The 15036-nt window shown below is 44.1% G+C and overlaps 1 non-coding gene across 1 annotated transcript; it reads left to right on the top strand.

Annotated features, from left to right (window-relative positions):
• Positions 1 to 14772: 14772 nt before the first annotated feature.
• trnas-aga (transfer RNA serine (anticodon AGA)) lies at positions 14773 to 14854 on the top strand. The gene has a single exon. It is a non-coding gene; the product is annotated as a tRNA-Ser (tRNA).
• Positions 14855 to 15036: the final 182 nt, after the last annotated feature.

Here is a 15036-nt window from a genome sequence, read left to right as displayed (position 1 = left end):
GATTTATCTTCCAACAAGACAATGATCCCAAACATACAGCAAAATCTACAAAGGAATGGTTCACAAATAAACGTATCCAGGTGTTTGAATGGCCAAGTCAAAGTCCAGACCTGAATCCAATCGAGAATCTGTGGAAAGAGCTGAAAACTGCTGTTCACAAACGCTCTCCATCCAACCTCACTGAGCTCGAGCTGTTTTGCAAGGAAGAATGGGCAAGAATTTCAGTCTCTCGATGTGCAAAACTGATAGAGACATACCCCAAGCGACTTGCAGCTGTAATCGCAGCAAAAGGTGGCTCTACAAAGTATTAACGCAAGGGGGCCGAATAATTTTGCACGCCCCACTTTTCATTTTTTTATTAGTTAAAAAAGTTTCAAAAATCCAATAGATTTCGTTCCACTTCACAATTGTGTCCCACTTGTTGGTGATTCTTCACATAAAATAAAAAATTTATATCTTTATGTTTGAAGCCTGAAATGTGGCAAAAGGTTGAAAAGTTCAAGGGGGCCGAATACTTTCGCAAGGCACTGTACAGGGAAGTCGTGTCCCGGCCAAGGTCCCAACAGCCTCCATGCCACAGGAGCGGTGCTCCAAGCAGCCGCCTGATCCACCAGGTAAAGCACACACCTTTTACATCCCTAAAGAGGAGCAGATCTCCCCACCTGGCGATGAAAAGGAGCTTTCCCTGTGCACCCTGGCACCCAAGAGGGGTCAGGAACACCACCCTGCAGTGGTGGAAGGGATCCAGATGGCAGGAGAGCAGGTTGGTGATGTAGCCCTCACCCTTAGCCCTGAGAGGTCCTCTATTAGTAAGGATCTGCTTGAGCAGCTGTCACAGGGCCACCGCCAGGTGCCCCTGGTGCAACATTCACAGGTTAGACAGGAGGTCCAGCTGGACGCTGAGACTACTGCGCTGTGGACACACCTGATCCCAGATGCCGATTCCCTCTGCTGTGACCCAGGGAACCTGCAGTCAGGTAACATTATTTCTCACAACTACCAGGTAGTGAGTGAGACTGACCTGATTGTTCCTGCCTCAACGGCAGGGTTGCCAACACACCCAGTCCCCCAGAAGGGACAGGGAATGAAAGCCGAGCCGGTTTTCTTACAGCCACCAGCTCAGTCTGTCAGTCTGAGTCTGACCAACAGTGGTTCAGCCAGACTGGAGCTGGATGGTCAAGTCACCCGCCTGCCAGTGCAGGACATCGCAAAGAGGGGTGTCAGAATCCCCGCCTGCACTGACATGGGCCTGGTGAGTGATAGTAAGTTCAAAGACAGTGAACTAGCTATCCCAGTGCTGGGGCAGCTCCCTGAACCCCTAGCAAGGGAAGGGGGGAGCGAGCAGGTGTCCTACACCCACGCCCAGCGAACGATTGTAAACATGCCGATAGAGGGATTCCTCAATCAGGAAGTGTGCAGGGTGGACCTGAACAGTGAGAATGGGGTAACAATCCCAGATCACTCAGGTGCTCCAGATGACCACTCAGCCGAGGGTCAGGCATGCTCTACCGCTGCACCACCCCCTGCAGGGTTCCTAGAGCACAGGCATGAACAAATCGAAAAAGCAGATGCCCTGGAAAAGGAGGAGCAGCATCAGCAGCTGCGTCAGATCTCCCCATATTTCCAGGATGTTGGTGCCCAAGATGCCACAGGGCATACTGAGAAAGACACCATGTACACGCTGCGCCAGCTTAGAAAGGCGACAGTCACTCAGAAGGAGATGACTGGGATCAGCCACCCGAAAAGACTTTTGGGAGGACTGATTGCTGCCGCCACTGTTGCACGTTTGCTTTTTTCTGGTAGGTTTGTGTGCTACTGGCACTCTCACCCTGACTGCCCCAAGAAGGCAGGGGTCAGAGATGCCGGAGGGTAGTGACAGACTGTATCGACAGCAGCAAAAGTTGGAAAGCTTAGGGAAAACCCTACAGGCAATTTCCTATGCAACAGGGTTAAACCTTATTCCCCAACCAGTGGACATGATTGTTGGTGTTATACAGTGGGTTTATGCTTGTGTGCAACAGGCCAGAATGTTGACACAAGACCTATTAAGGGAGCTTAGTGCCACTGTAGCTAGTCTAACCACGGCACGATTCCCAACCCACTTGATTCCACTCTTCTCAGTAGAGGAGTATGTGACATTAACCCCATCGCTCATAGCTCACCCAGAAGGCAATCCAAGATTGAATTTGGTTCCAAATCTTGAGATGGGTATGGCTACCAAAGCTATCCATTGGCTGTGTCTAAACGATTCACCAATGAAGGGTGTAAAGCTACTAACGAGCAGAGGGAGGTTAATGAACCCCATGAAGAGCAGGTAGGAAGTAAATGGCTGGTCAGCACACCACATTTAACTGACACTATGACTTGTGACAGGCATGATACAGCTACCACAATGCAGCTACCTAATCAAACAGTTTTCCTGCAAGTTCCCGAGGAGGCCATAGTACAGCATGGTAACTTAACACTGTACGGTCTGGAACCAGACAACATAAGACCAAACTTGAGGTCATGGATGCCTTCAGGTGCCACACTATTGAATTGGATAGAAATCCAAGAAACAGTAAGCCCTGAAGAGGTACAGGTAGTTAGTTTGCTTTAATGGAACAAACCTCCAAACCACCCAAGCAGATACCCAACACAGGTGTTGTGGTTTATCGCGGGGCTGGGAACAGGAACTGTTGTTATTGTAACACTGCTGCTGGGAAGCTGGATCATGACTGACAGTGTACTCTGAATGCTGTACTCTTGCATCAAAATGTAATCTGGGTAGCATGAATGAGTCAAAGGTAGCATGTCAAAAGAAAGGAAGTGATTTCTCCCCAAATATGTACTACAGAGGTATCAGATATTGACAGTGAACTTCCTGATGTGTAATTCCTAGACTTAGATAATGTCTCCTACCGTGTTTATACATACTCCAGATGTTATTCATCCTGTTTGTATCCAACGCTGGTTCCGGTATGAATTCTCGAGGAGTAATGTGGACATTTAAGATTAATGTTCTAATGGCAAGGGACATCACTTAACTCTGTTTTGTTTTGAAGGCAACAACGCCTCAGGACCTCATGACCTTCAAAAAGGGGGGATATGTAGCGGCGAGGCTTATTAATAAGGCAGAATTAAGTGTTCTGAGCCTTCCCAAATGAGGCCCCATTTCTCTGTTCATCTCTGTGGTGCAGCCACAGAGAAACTGTTCTGCAGGGTGATTTAAGGTCCTAGGACAGCTCCCAAAGGGGGATGCACTTAGCTAAGCCTGGCTATCATGATCAATGATCATCCATTGGCGCCTATCTGTCTAGGGAGTGCCAGTTGGACATCTGGACTGCATTACTAAGTGTCAGGACTAAGTGACTCATATCTCACCTTGATCAATCAATCAGGGACTGGTAGGGCCGAGTAACCCACGTGGGACTCTGATGCCCATGGAACTTTCAGCCAATCAATGAGCTGAAGTTCCTCCAGGTAAAAACAGGCAACACAGAGAGCCTGTGAGATTCAGTAAGATTCAGAAGGGAGGATTCAGAGGATTCTGTGGACAATTCTAAAGGGAATTCAAAGGAGAATTCCAGGGCAGGACGGCCCAGGAGCAGAAGGCTCCCAAGGGCAGGACATTCTCGCAGCGCGCCTCCTGACCATCCTGAGACTCAGCCCGGACAACCACGGAACGGCCAGTGTGTACGAGTGCCAGAACTTTCCTTTGTTCTAAGAGTCTAGAGCGGAGGTTGCCAGAGAATAACCAGAGGATCCACCCGAGGTTAGCACCAGCAGCAGGCCTTGTGAACAGGTCGGAACTGTGGACAGCTGAATCACTATTCAGAACTAGCTCTTCATCAGAAACGAACCGGTCCTCTTCCTGACTTGCTGGGACCCACAGTCATCTTTTCTCCTGTGCACAAACTTTGCTAGTTAAAGCCCACAGTGAGCATCAGCAGTGCAGCGTCGCAAGCCGCACAGCACAGCCTGGCACGGAGCCAGAGAGCGCGGATTGGACAGCAACAGCCTGCAACTGTTTCTTTGTGCCCGCAGGAAGATCTGAATCCCCAAAGATTGGATGAGTATTCAACTTCAATGCATTACAGCTCGAGAATTCAATTGTTATCCCAACCAGTTGATATCAATTTAATTCCTAAGAGTTATGTACTTGTTTGAGTATCTAATGTAGAAGTTATAACCAAGTTCATTAACGAAACGGTCTTAATGAATGATATACTGAACGTATGTCCTCTTGATATGTGTAACACTTCGTAACTGACTGAATATATATCTTTTGTATTCTGATAACCCTCTTGATAAGATCTGTTAGGTTTACATGCATATTTTATGTATTAATAAATGTATCCTCGTGTATTAGTACCTGTGTGTGCGCGTTGTTTGAGTTATGTCACATGGTTGGATTCTAAAGCTATCAAAAGAATCAACTTTGTGATTTACTGCTACAATTAATAATTGTCTCAGTAAATGCCCAAACCCTACAGAACTGGTGCCTTCAGAGACCCCCTACATTTAATTTTGCTATGGCAACATTACATATTTGGCGTCCCTGAGCCGGTTTTCTTACATGTGAAAATAACATTTTAGCATCATATTATTACATACAGGTCTCTAGCTTCAACACAGTGATATATATATATACTCAGTGATTTATTGGTACATGCCCAGGTCAATAATCAGAATGAGGATTTATTTCCAGACGGGCTACAGGTAGTGTTGTGAAATACTTCAACACACTGGATCGCAGATTTAGACCCCCTGCACTCTTACTCCTTAAAAACCAAAGAAATGAAGATATGTAGCAATTACATTGCAACAGGGCTGACAGTGACTTAATGCTTATACTAGTGGACTTCTGGTACCTTTAGGGTACGGTGTTCCCTGAAGGGCTCTCAAACCCCGCATTTCAGATGCCTAGCTGTTTCGCTGATGTGTTGCACCTCAGAATCACTTTTAAACCTTACCTCTGGTATCTTTAATCCCTATTGCTCAACGCATGGTGAAAGTATTGCATAAATGTGTCTGAAAATGAGCAATGGGCACCTGAGAGACTCATTTGCCTGTTTCACAAATGATCATATTTGACTAGAGATTCTGTTTGGGATTCAGTTGTGCATTCTGACAGCAATCGCTTTCAAAAAACGATACATTCTGGATGAGGTCAAGGTGCAGGAACACTGTATTTAGGATGTGTTTGCACTTATTCTGTGTCTCTAGCTTCAACACAGCGATATATGTATATGCTCACTGATTTTTTGGTACATGCCCAGGGCAATAATCATTATGAGGATTTATTTCCATATGTGCTAGAGGTAGTGTTGTGAAATTCTTCAACACACTGGATCGCAGGTTTAAACCCCCTGCACTCTTACTCCTTAAATACCAACAAATGCAGATATGTAGCAATCATATTGTAGCGGACACTCATTTGCCTGTTTCACAAATGATCATATTTTACTAGAGATTCTGTTTGGGATACGGATGTGCATTCTGACAACAATCTCTTTCAAAAAATGATTTTACCTTATCGCAGCTTTGCCCTTCTTGCCTCTTTGGAAAATATCTCCATCTTGTGGTCGTTGTTGGTAATGTCTAGACAATATCTCCATCTTGTGGTCGTTGTTGGTAATGTCTTCTTATGCCCTTTTTTATTTTAATTCTCTATTAGTTGATTCTAGTATCTCTACAATGGAGCTGAAAATTTTCCAGAAAGTGGTTGCAAGCCCGATATCATGCGAAGAAACTTCAGGATTCGGGGATCAGTCAATGGATTTTCTTCAAAGTTGGATTTTTGCACTCTGTGGACCAAGAGATGTTGTTCTATAATGTTTTTTTTTTTTCAAATTTAAAAATATCATTTTTTCATGGAGCTTTGAATGGGATGGATTCACCCTCCTTTAGCCAGGACAGAGCTCCAGGAGCCTGGGTAGGATTCTAGCTTTCTCCCCTTGCAGGCACGTGGCACAGAAGACAATATTTTTTTCCTTAAAATCTTTTTTTTGTGTGTTCCTTGTTGTTCCAAACTTAATTTTAATCACTTTTAATTAGAGATTTTATTAAAAATAGTGCAATAAATGACTAATTTCACAAAAATTAATGTAATATAAAACGGATGTTTTCAACTTTATTGTAGTGTTTTAGAAACTAATATGTCTTCAAAAATGGTTGTTTTTCACTCCTATGAATGAAAACTGTTGTTATATGATGTTTTTTTTTTCAAATTTTAAATGATCATTTTTTCATGGAGCTTTGAAGGGGATGGATTCACCCTCCTTTAGCCAGGACAGAACTCCAGGAGCCTGGGTAGGATTCTAGCTTTCTCCCCTTGCAGGCACCTGGCACAGAAGACATCATTTTTTTCCTTAAAATCTTTTTTTTTTGTGTTCCTTGTTGCTCCAAACTTAATTCTATTCACTTTTAATTAGAGATTATATTAAAAATAGTGCAATAAATGACTAATTTCACTAAAAATACTAAAAGTAATATAAAACGGATGTTTTTAACTTTATTGTAGTGTTTTAGAAACTAATATGTCTTCAAAAATGGTTATTTTTCACTCCTAGGAATGAAAGCTGTTGTTATATGATGTTTATTTTCAAATTTTGAAAAAGCAAAGGATTCTAGCTTTCTCCCCTTGCAGGCATCGGACACAGAGAACCTCATGGTTTTCCTAAAAATCATTTTTTATGTTCCCTGGTGTTCCAAACTTAGTTTTAATCAATTTTAATTTGTTATGTTACAAACAGGGTAATAAAGTCTTATTTGGACTATAACTAATGTCATATTGTCTGCTACAAAACTGATATTTTCAGCTCTATTGTAGAGATTCTAGAATCAACTAATAAAGAATTGAAATAAAAAAGGGCATAAGAAGACATTACCAACAACGACCACATGATGGAGATATTGTCTAGACATTACCAACAACGACCACAAGATGGAGATATTGTCTAAACATTACCAACAACGACCACAAGATGGAGATATTTTCCAAAGAGGCAAGAGGGGCAAAGCTGCGATAAGGTAAAATCATTTTTTGAAAGAGATTGTTGTCAGAATGCACATCCGTATCCCAAACAGAATCTCTAGTAAAATATGATCATTTGTGAAACAGGCAAATGAGTGTCCGCTACAATATGATTGCCACATATCTGCATTTGTTGGTATTTAAGGAGTAAGAGTGCAGGTTTAAACCTGCGATCCAGTGTGTTGAAGAATTTCACAACACTACCTCTAGCACATATGGAAATAAATCCTCATAATGATTATTGCCCTGGGCATGTACCAAAAAATCAGTGAGCATATATATATATATCACTGGGTTGAAGCTAGAAACACAGAATAACTGCAAACACATCCTAAATACAGTGTTCCAGCACCTTTGACCTCATCCAGAACGTATCATTTCTTGAAAGGGATTGCTGTCCGAATGCACATCTGAATCCCAAACAGAATCTCTAGTAAAATACGATCATTTGTGAAACAGGCAAATGACTGTCTCAGGGGCCCATTTCTCATTGTCAGACACATGTATGCAATGCTTTCACTGTGCATTGAGCAATAGGGATCAAAAACACAGCAGGTAAGGTTAGAAGTCATGTTCTATGATCATTTCTTTCAGCATTAGGGACTAAATATACTAAACGTATGATGCTAAAATGTTATTTTTACATATATTAATGTAATAAATGATTGCTTATGCTTTATAAACAAATCTAATTATAATAAAAGCTTAAGTTTTGTATTTATCTTGTACCATAGAACATGATTTTCTTTGTATTTCAAGCCCACAAAGTGTCCAAATGATGCACCTTTGACCTCATCCAGAACGTATCATTTCTTGAAAGGGATTGCTGTCCGAATGCACATCTGAATCCCAAACAGAATCTCTAGTAAAATACGATCATTTGTGAAACAGGCAAATGACTGTCTCAGGGGCCCATTTCTCATTGTCAGACACATGTATGCAATGCTTTCACTGTGCATTGAGCAATAGGGATCAAAAACAGAATGGAAACAGACATGGAAACCAACAAGGATGGGATTTGAACCCATGCGTGCAAAGCACAATGGACTAGCAATCCATCGCCTTAACCACTCGGCCACCTCATCAACAAAACTGGGCTGTCCCAACTGGGTTGGCGCGCTCCAGATGATCTTTTTCTTTTTTTTCCCTCGTACTCGAGGGTCATTTTCCTGTTCCACATGCGATTTCAACATTTTCCTTGGGAGATGTCAAGCCAGCAAGCCACTGCTGTGGTTCAGTGGCCAGCGTGGAGTTCAGTGGCCCTGTTGTACACAGAAAGCACATTGAGCTCCTTGGACATGAAAAGTTCCAGATAAAAGCCATTTGTCATCCTTTCTCTTGGTGTCGATGTTGCTATTGTATGTAAAGGTGGCAACTTGCTCAGCGAGCAGGCGGAGCACACACCGAATGCAGATGTGTCTGAGTGGTGTGTCCAAGTGGCTGCAAAAGGACAGCACTCCCGGGGCGCTGTGGCTTAGTTGGTTAAAGTGCCTGCCTAGTAAACAGGAGACCCTGGGTCTGAATCCCAGTGGATAACTGCCTACGGCTAGACTTAATTAAATGCAAGTATTCATTTCCTGTCTTTAACACGACTTGTTTTTCTTAAAATGGATGCAACTTGCAAAACATGAAATACAAACCTTGCTAATCAGCGCTAGCAGCTGGCAAAAAAAAAAGAAGTCAGCAATGTTTTTTTTCTTTAACCTTAACCCTGCTAATGGAGAAGAGTTAAAGGACCGAGTCTATGCAGCTTAAACGGTGCGCACGTCGGGTTCTTAGCTGAAAGGGTGGTAAATCACGCTCACCCCAGTCCTTAATCTTTTAAAGAGGATACAAAATTGAACCTAGTCGCCACATCACATACATCCTGTTCAATGATAAAAAGGTAACATCTATCCTCGCTCCAGAGTAAATCTCACGTTGAGGGCATATTTTTTTTTCACTTTACCGTGAATCGGGCTCGGCTGCACAGAGGAGAGAGCAGAGCAATGAGGTCACGGGGACAGGGGAGTCACACGCTGGCGGTTTGAATACGCGGAAGATCACTGAGGGATCCACAGTATATGGACCCTCCATGCGCAATCAGTCCGCACTCCGGACTCTGAATCCTGCCATCCGAGTTAAGATCTCGGCAGAACCTGAAGCGCAGTTCCTTCTTAAAACGTAATCTGGTGAGCATTTCTAGAATCGTACTTGTATAGATGCAGCCTTTAATGTGTTGCTAGGTTAAAATTGATGACTTCTTGTATTTCAGTAGGCAACTGCCCTCTTGATTTCAGATTGAATTTCTTTATTACAGGGGCGCTTTTATGATGACAGAGTCATGTTCAGGTACTTTGCTTGATGGAGGAAGCTCATTTCGGACTCTGTGATCTGCTCACCTGGAAAGGTCTGCTGTACTACTACAAGAGAGAAGTAGAGTCTGGAAGAAGGGACAATTTTATGATGCTTTGGAAGGTAGTTTTTTTTTTCTTTGAAATCGAAATGAATCAGAATATCAGAGCAAAAGACAAACTCTTGGTTTGGTTTAAAGAGATATGGTTTTAAAACAGACAAAATGTAGAAAACAGGTGTTTCTCACTTTTGGAAAAGAATGGACCGGGGGTATTTTACTAGTTGCAGTGCTGAGCTCACCGGGTTGCAGTCCTGCAGTGTTGCACCAGGGTCAGTGGTGCAATGGATAACACGTCTGACTACGGATCAGGAGATTGTAGGTTCGACTTCTGCCTGGCTCGGGTCGTTTTTAAACGCATCAGGCTACTCCCTAAGTAGCCTGTGCTACTTACTGTATTGTAATCGTACCCAGTAAGAGATTTCCTTCATGTAAATGAACTGCACCTGACAGCTTTAGAAAAACACCTGGGCTCAGTACGGTGCTGAGAGCTCAGCGTTGCTGTTGTTCTAATTAGCACGCACTGCATCGGCTATGAACCCGAACTTTTCAATTATTCCGATCAGTAAGTCAACACGTAGTCCACATGAAAGGTAGAAATATTCTCTTGTCTGTCTCTTGTTTGTATAGAACTGAATGTCCCTGACAATGTACTGTTAGTTTTAATTGAAGAACGGCATTTGTGTTCAAATATACCAGACAAGTTTACGTAACTGCTCATGCGACACTCAGTTGTAATTAGTCAAGAAATAAAGTCGAACAACAGCTGCGGGTTTGATTCTGAACGTATGAGATTGCAGCGCCTTTTACTTCCATTGACAAATGATAGAGATTCGAAGAGAGATCCTTCAGACCAACAAGCAAACCCACGGCTATTTCGGTTTTCTATCTAGGCAACGTTGGTGTTTGCAATAGCATACATGAAAGCGTGATGCAATTTCTGTGGCTACATTTGTTGCACATCATGCACAGTAAGAGTGTTTCTAACACCAAATAAAAAGTCAACAATTAGCGATCACGCCTTCTCCTCAGTTAACCCACTGAAACCCTTGCTGTTAACAGATCTTTAATGCGTGCTTTACGAGCACCTACATATCGTGTCGGTTCTTTCAGCTTTATTCATTAGGTTTTCAAAGGCATAAGTAGAGCACCAGAGGTGCGAACGCAGAATGTGTGGTAATCTGAAGAACTGCTTTCCATGGCAGCGGGTCCAAGCGATTTAGCATTTTTATAGTACCGGGAAAGGAGAAGCGGCACTTTGCCTTTGCCGCGCAGGCACAAGGCGACGTGCGGCAGACGCCGGAGTCGGCAAGTTCCGAACCTGCGCGGGGAAGCCCCAACGCATTTCGAGTCCATCGCCTTAACCACTCGGCCATGACAAAAGCGAGCTCGCTGCCGCCGCATTCCTCCTATAATCTAACACGGAGTGCGAAGTCGCTGCGGAAACCTTTTTAAAGTCGCTCTCCGTTAAAAAAAAAAATACCTTTCACAAGATTCGTGCCGGCAGACAGACATGCCTCAGAGGGTTTAAGGCTGGCTTCACGTTCAAATGATGAAGTCCCCCAGTCCGGATGTCAAAATGCAACTTTGGCAGACAGAAAAAACATCAACAAACCACAAATGTGGAAAAGGATTTTACAAGCTGCACCACACTGCACTTTCCAAAGCATTTACATTCGTGTTAGACGCAGGAATTGCCTTTGATTTGCGCGCTTACGAACGCCATGGAAAACGAAACAAAACTAAAGCCCTCAGCTCCTGCACTTGATTATAATGCCGTTACGTGTCGAAGCAGGAATTTACGTCATCCTACCACTGCAACACGGGGAATAGAGGGAAATGAGAACAATCTACGAATTGTCTCTAAACAGTCCCTACAGTTGTAAGACGCCTGGAAGCGTGCACCCCCATCATTAATCTTTGCGCATCTGTGCAAGGTAAACTCTGGAGCAGTCTCTGAAACGGCTCAAAGGAAACACGTGATTGATTCCATGTGCATCTGGGGTTCATTTCTTATTTACATTTAATTCAAGGGAAAGGCTTGGGTCAGTTTCAGAAGGCCTCCAACAGCGAGATTCAAGCGTCCCACCTTCAGCCCAATCTGCGCCGCCAGAACGCCAATGGCTCCTCTGGTCTCCGGGGTGCGGTTGTGACTCCGTAACCTAAAGTGTTGGTGGCAGACAAATGGAGACTAACAGGTGATGTCCTAGGACATGACTACATTGTGACACTCGGTGGGGATGGTGACCATTGCTTGGAAAAGAGTGCGAGGCCCCTTTAGAAAAACATTTTGTTAACAGGCATTCTGCCTCAGCCTAAACACCTATAGCTTGCAAAGCACATGCTATTAGACAGGCACCTCTGCAAGACCTTAAGAGTCTCTTAAACTAGTGATAGAAAGGTGTTCCCAATAGGCGATGTTCGGCTTTCAAATCATCTCTCCGTGGAAGCGCCGAGATGCAGCTGTTTAAGGCTTAGAAGCAGCTGACTGTTTCACTACCTAGCTGATCACTGTCAGTCAGGGAGCTCAGAGGTGAAAAGCCTGTCTGAGAGACAATTCGTCGTCGATCAGTTCAATATGTTCCGTACCAGCTCGGCGCACCTGAGATCATCTTGGTAGCCGTGTAGCTCAGATGAGTGAGAGCGTGTGTGTGTGTACCACCGTGATTGGATGCCGGTCCTTCTCAGGTCACAGTAAACCTTCTGCTGCCTAACTTCCCTAATTTTGGGGATCCCTTTGAAAAAGCAAAGGAAAAAAAAACTGTCTCTCATCAGCGTGATTGACCCTCCCCAGTGTGCCCCAGTGGCCTAATGGCTAAGACACTGGCCTCCTAAAACAGCGATTGTGGGTTTGAGTCCCATCTGGGGTGCTCCTGTCCCATTTTGAGCGTACAAATGTCCTTGTGATTTGCAAAGCTACAACCCCACCTTACTCAGTGAGCGTCTCTGCTTTTCTCTCACATACAGTTGGGAGAAAAACTTTTGTAAACAGCCCTTCGGAATGATGTGGATTTCTGCATGAATGGCTCCTAACATGTGATCTTATCTTTATCTAAGTCATAATAATTAATAAAGAGAGTCTGATTTCACAAACAACACACGCCCAACATTTGACATTGCTGTTTCTTTATTGACCAAATGGTTTAAACAATCAAGGTCATTGATGGAAAAAGTATGTGAACCCTTATATTAAGGAGCTAGTGGAACCTCCTTTATGACAAAAACCTCAATCCCCACTTTCTGTAGCGGCTGGTCAGACCTGAGCAGCGGTTAGGAAGTATTTTGGCCTATTCCTCTATGCAAAACTGTTTCAGTTCATGTATATTTTTGGGATGTCTTGCGCTGAACGGCCTGCTTCAGATCACGCCACAGCACTTCAATGGGATTGGGGTCAGGACTCTTACTTGGCCATCCCAAAATATGGAATTTCTTCTGTTTCAGCCACTCTGTTGTTGATGTACTCCTTTGTTTTTGTCATGCTGCATGACCCAGCGTCTTTCGAGTTTTAGATCACAGGCAGACACCCTGACATTCTGCTGTAGAATTTCCTGATACATCTTGGAATTCATCGGTCCCTCGATGATTGCAAGCCGTACAGCCTCCGCCATGCTTCCCAGGTGGGATGAGGTTTTGGAGTTGGTATGCAGTGTTTTGTTATCTCCAAACATAACGCTGTGCACATTTACCAACAAGTTCAACTTTTGTCACGTCTGTCCACAGAACATTGTTCCAGGAGTTGCTGTGGAACATCCATGTGGTCTTTAGCAAACTTGAGAGGGGCAGTGGTGGTTTTTTTTGGGGGGAGAGCAGTGGTTTCCTCCGTGGTGACCTCGCATGATCACCACTCAGATTTCTGTTCAGATTTCTTCTTATGGTGGACTCATGGACACAGACGTAAGACAAAGTCAACCACCTGTTCGCTAGATCCCATACCCACTCAGCTAGTCAAAGATTCCCTCGAAGGACTGGCAGGACCTATAATTAGTATGATGAATGCATCGCTTGCGTCAGGCGTTGTACCTGATCAATTTAAGGTAGCGGTTGTTAGACCGCTCCTTAAGAAGTCAAATTTGGATCCACAAGTTCTTAACAACTACAGGCCTGTCTCAAAGGTCCCATTTCAATCTAAAAGTTTTGAGAGAATAGTTGTTGCCCAACGTCAATCGTATCTGGATTCAAATAATATACTTGAGAAATTTCAGTCTGGTTTCTGAAACAGCATTAACAAGAGCCTTAAATGATATTCTCTTAGCTACTGATGCGTGGAATGCAACAGTGCTAGGTTGCAACAGTGCTAGGAATGCAAACGTTAGGTTGCGCTTCTTCATGCTGCATGGTCGGCATGAGTGGAGCTTTTTAAACGTCTGTACTTAGTGCGCCTCATAAGAAATCGTTTGTCCCCGTTCAAAAGAGATTGTGCGATGTCCTGCAGCGTTCGCAAAGCAAACCTTTGACAGTTTGAAAAGAGGAATTTATTCTGCTTCCTGTGCGTGCAGTAGTTACAAAGTTGAACGTCTTTACACGATCTGCTGCAGTTTTCAGTGGGCGGGCTTTGTCAGATGGCTTGGAAAAACGCACTGTGTTTCGGCTCGGGAAACATCATGAGCAGTGTCCTGCATGTTTTCTGTGTATAGCTGTCTTTTAACGCATACAGAATTCATTCGAAATCATTGATTTCTCCAATTAACAAAGGTCCCTTAAAGGATGAGTCAAAGTAACGTCTAATCGGATTAGTTTCCTTAGAGCTGGTTTAGAGTTTGCTCAAGAGTTTACCTTTCACAGACGCGCAAAGAAGAATGTTGGGGGTGCACGCTTCAAGGCGCCTTACAGCTGTGGGGAGTGATTCGAGACGATTCGTGGCGTGTGCTCGTTCCCATATACTGTACACCCCGGGGTGCAGTGCTAGGATGACGTATAATACCGCTTGGGCAAGTAACGGCGTTATACGCAAGTGCGGGACGTGAGGGTTTTCGTTTGTTCGTTTTGTTTTGCTCTGCTTTGCTTTGTTTTGCTTTCCATCGCGTTGGTAAGAGCGTAAATAAAAAGGCGATTCCTGCGTCTACCACTAATGTTTGAGCTATTTCAAGTGCGACGTGGTGCGGCTTTTCAAATGCTTGTGGGCATTTCTCTGTTGTTGATTCTTTTTTTGTGTGTAACAAAGTGGCATTTTCATGTCCGGACGGGGAGACTTTATCATTCCGACATGAAGCCACCCTTAAGTCCTCTGAGGCGTGTCTGTCTGCAAGGCTTGTATTTTGGAAATGTTTTTTTGAAACGGAGAACGACTTTGAAATAGGCTTCCGCCGGCGCCTCGCGATCCAGGTAAGATTGTAGCAAGAACGCAGCCGCAGTGGGGCTTGTTGTAGTCGTGGCCGAGTGGTTAAGGCGATGGACTAGAAATCCATTGGGGTCTCCCCGCGCAGGTTCGAATCCTGCCGACTACGTTATCCGCCTCCAGTCGGTGTGTTTCGGCGCAAGCAAAGAAGCGCGCCTCTTTGCTGTTCCTGGTGGTTTTAAAACGCCCAATCGCTTGTACCCGCTTCCTTGGAAATAAGTTCTTCAGCGTCCGCGAATGGCATTTTGCAGCTGGAAGCAGATGTCGACGCGTTTTGCACAGAGCACCAAA

This window comes from Lepisosteus oculatus, unplaced genomic scaffold (assembly GCF_040954835.1).
Source record: "Lepisosteus oculatus isolate fLepOcu1 unplaced genomic scaffold, fLepOcu1.hap2 HAP2_SCAFFOLD_94, whole genome shotgun sequence".
Classification (NCBI taxonomy): Eukaryota; Metazoa; Chordata; class Actinopteri; order Semionotiformes; family Lepisosteidae; genus Lepisosteus; species Lepisosteus oculatus.
Note: the sequence above shows the minus strand (reverse complement) of the source record. Positions and strands in the feature narration are given on the sequence as shown.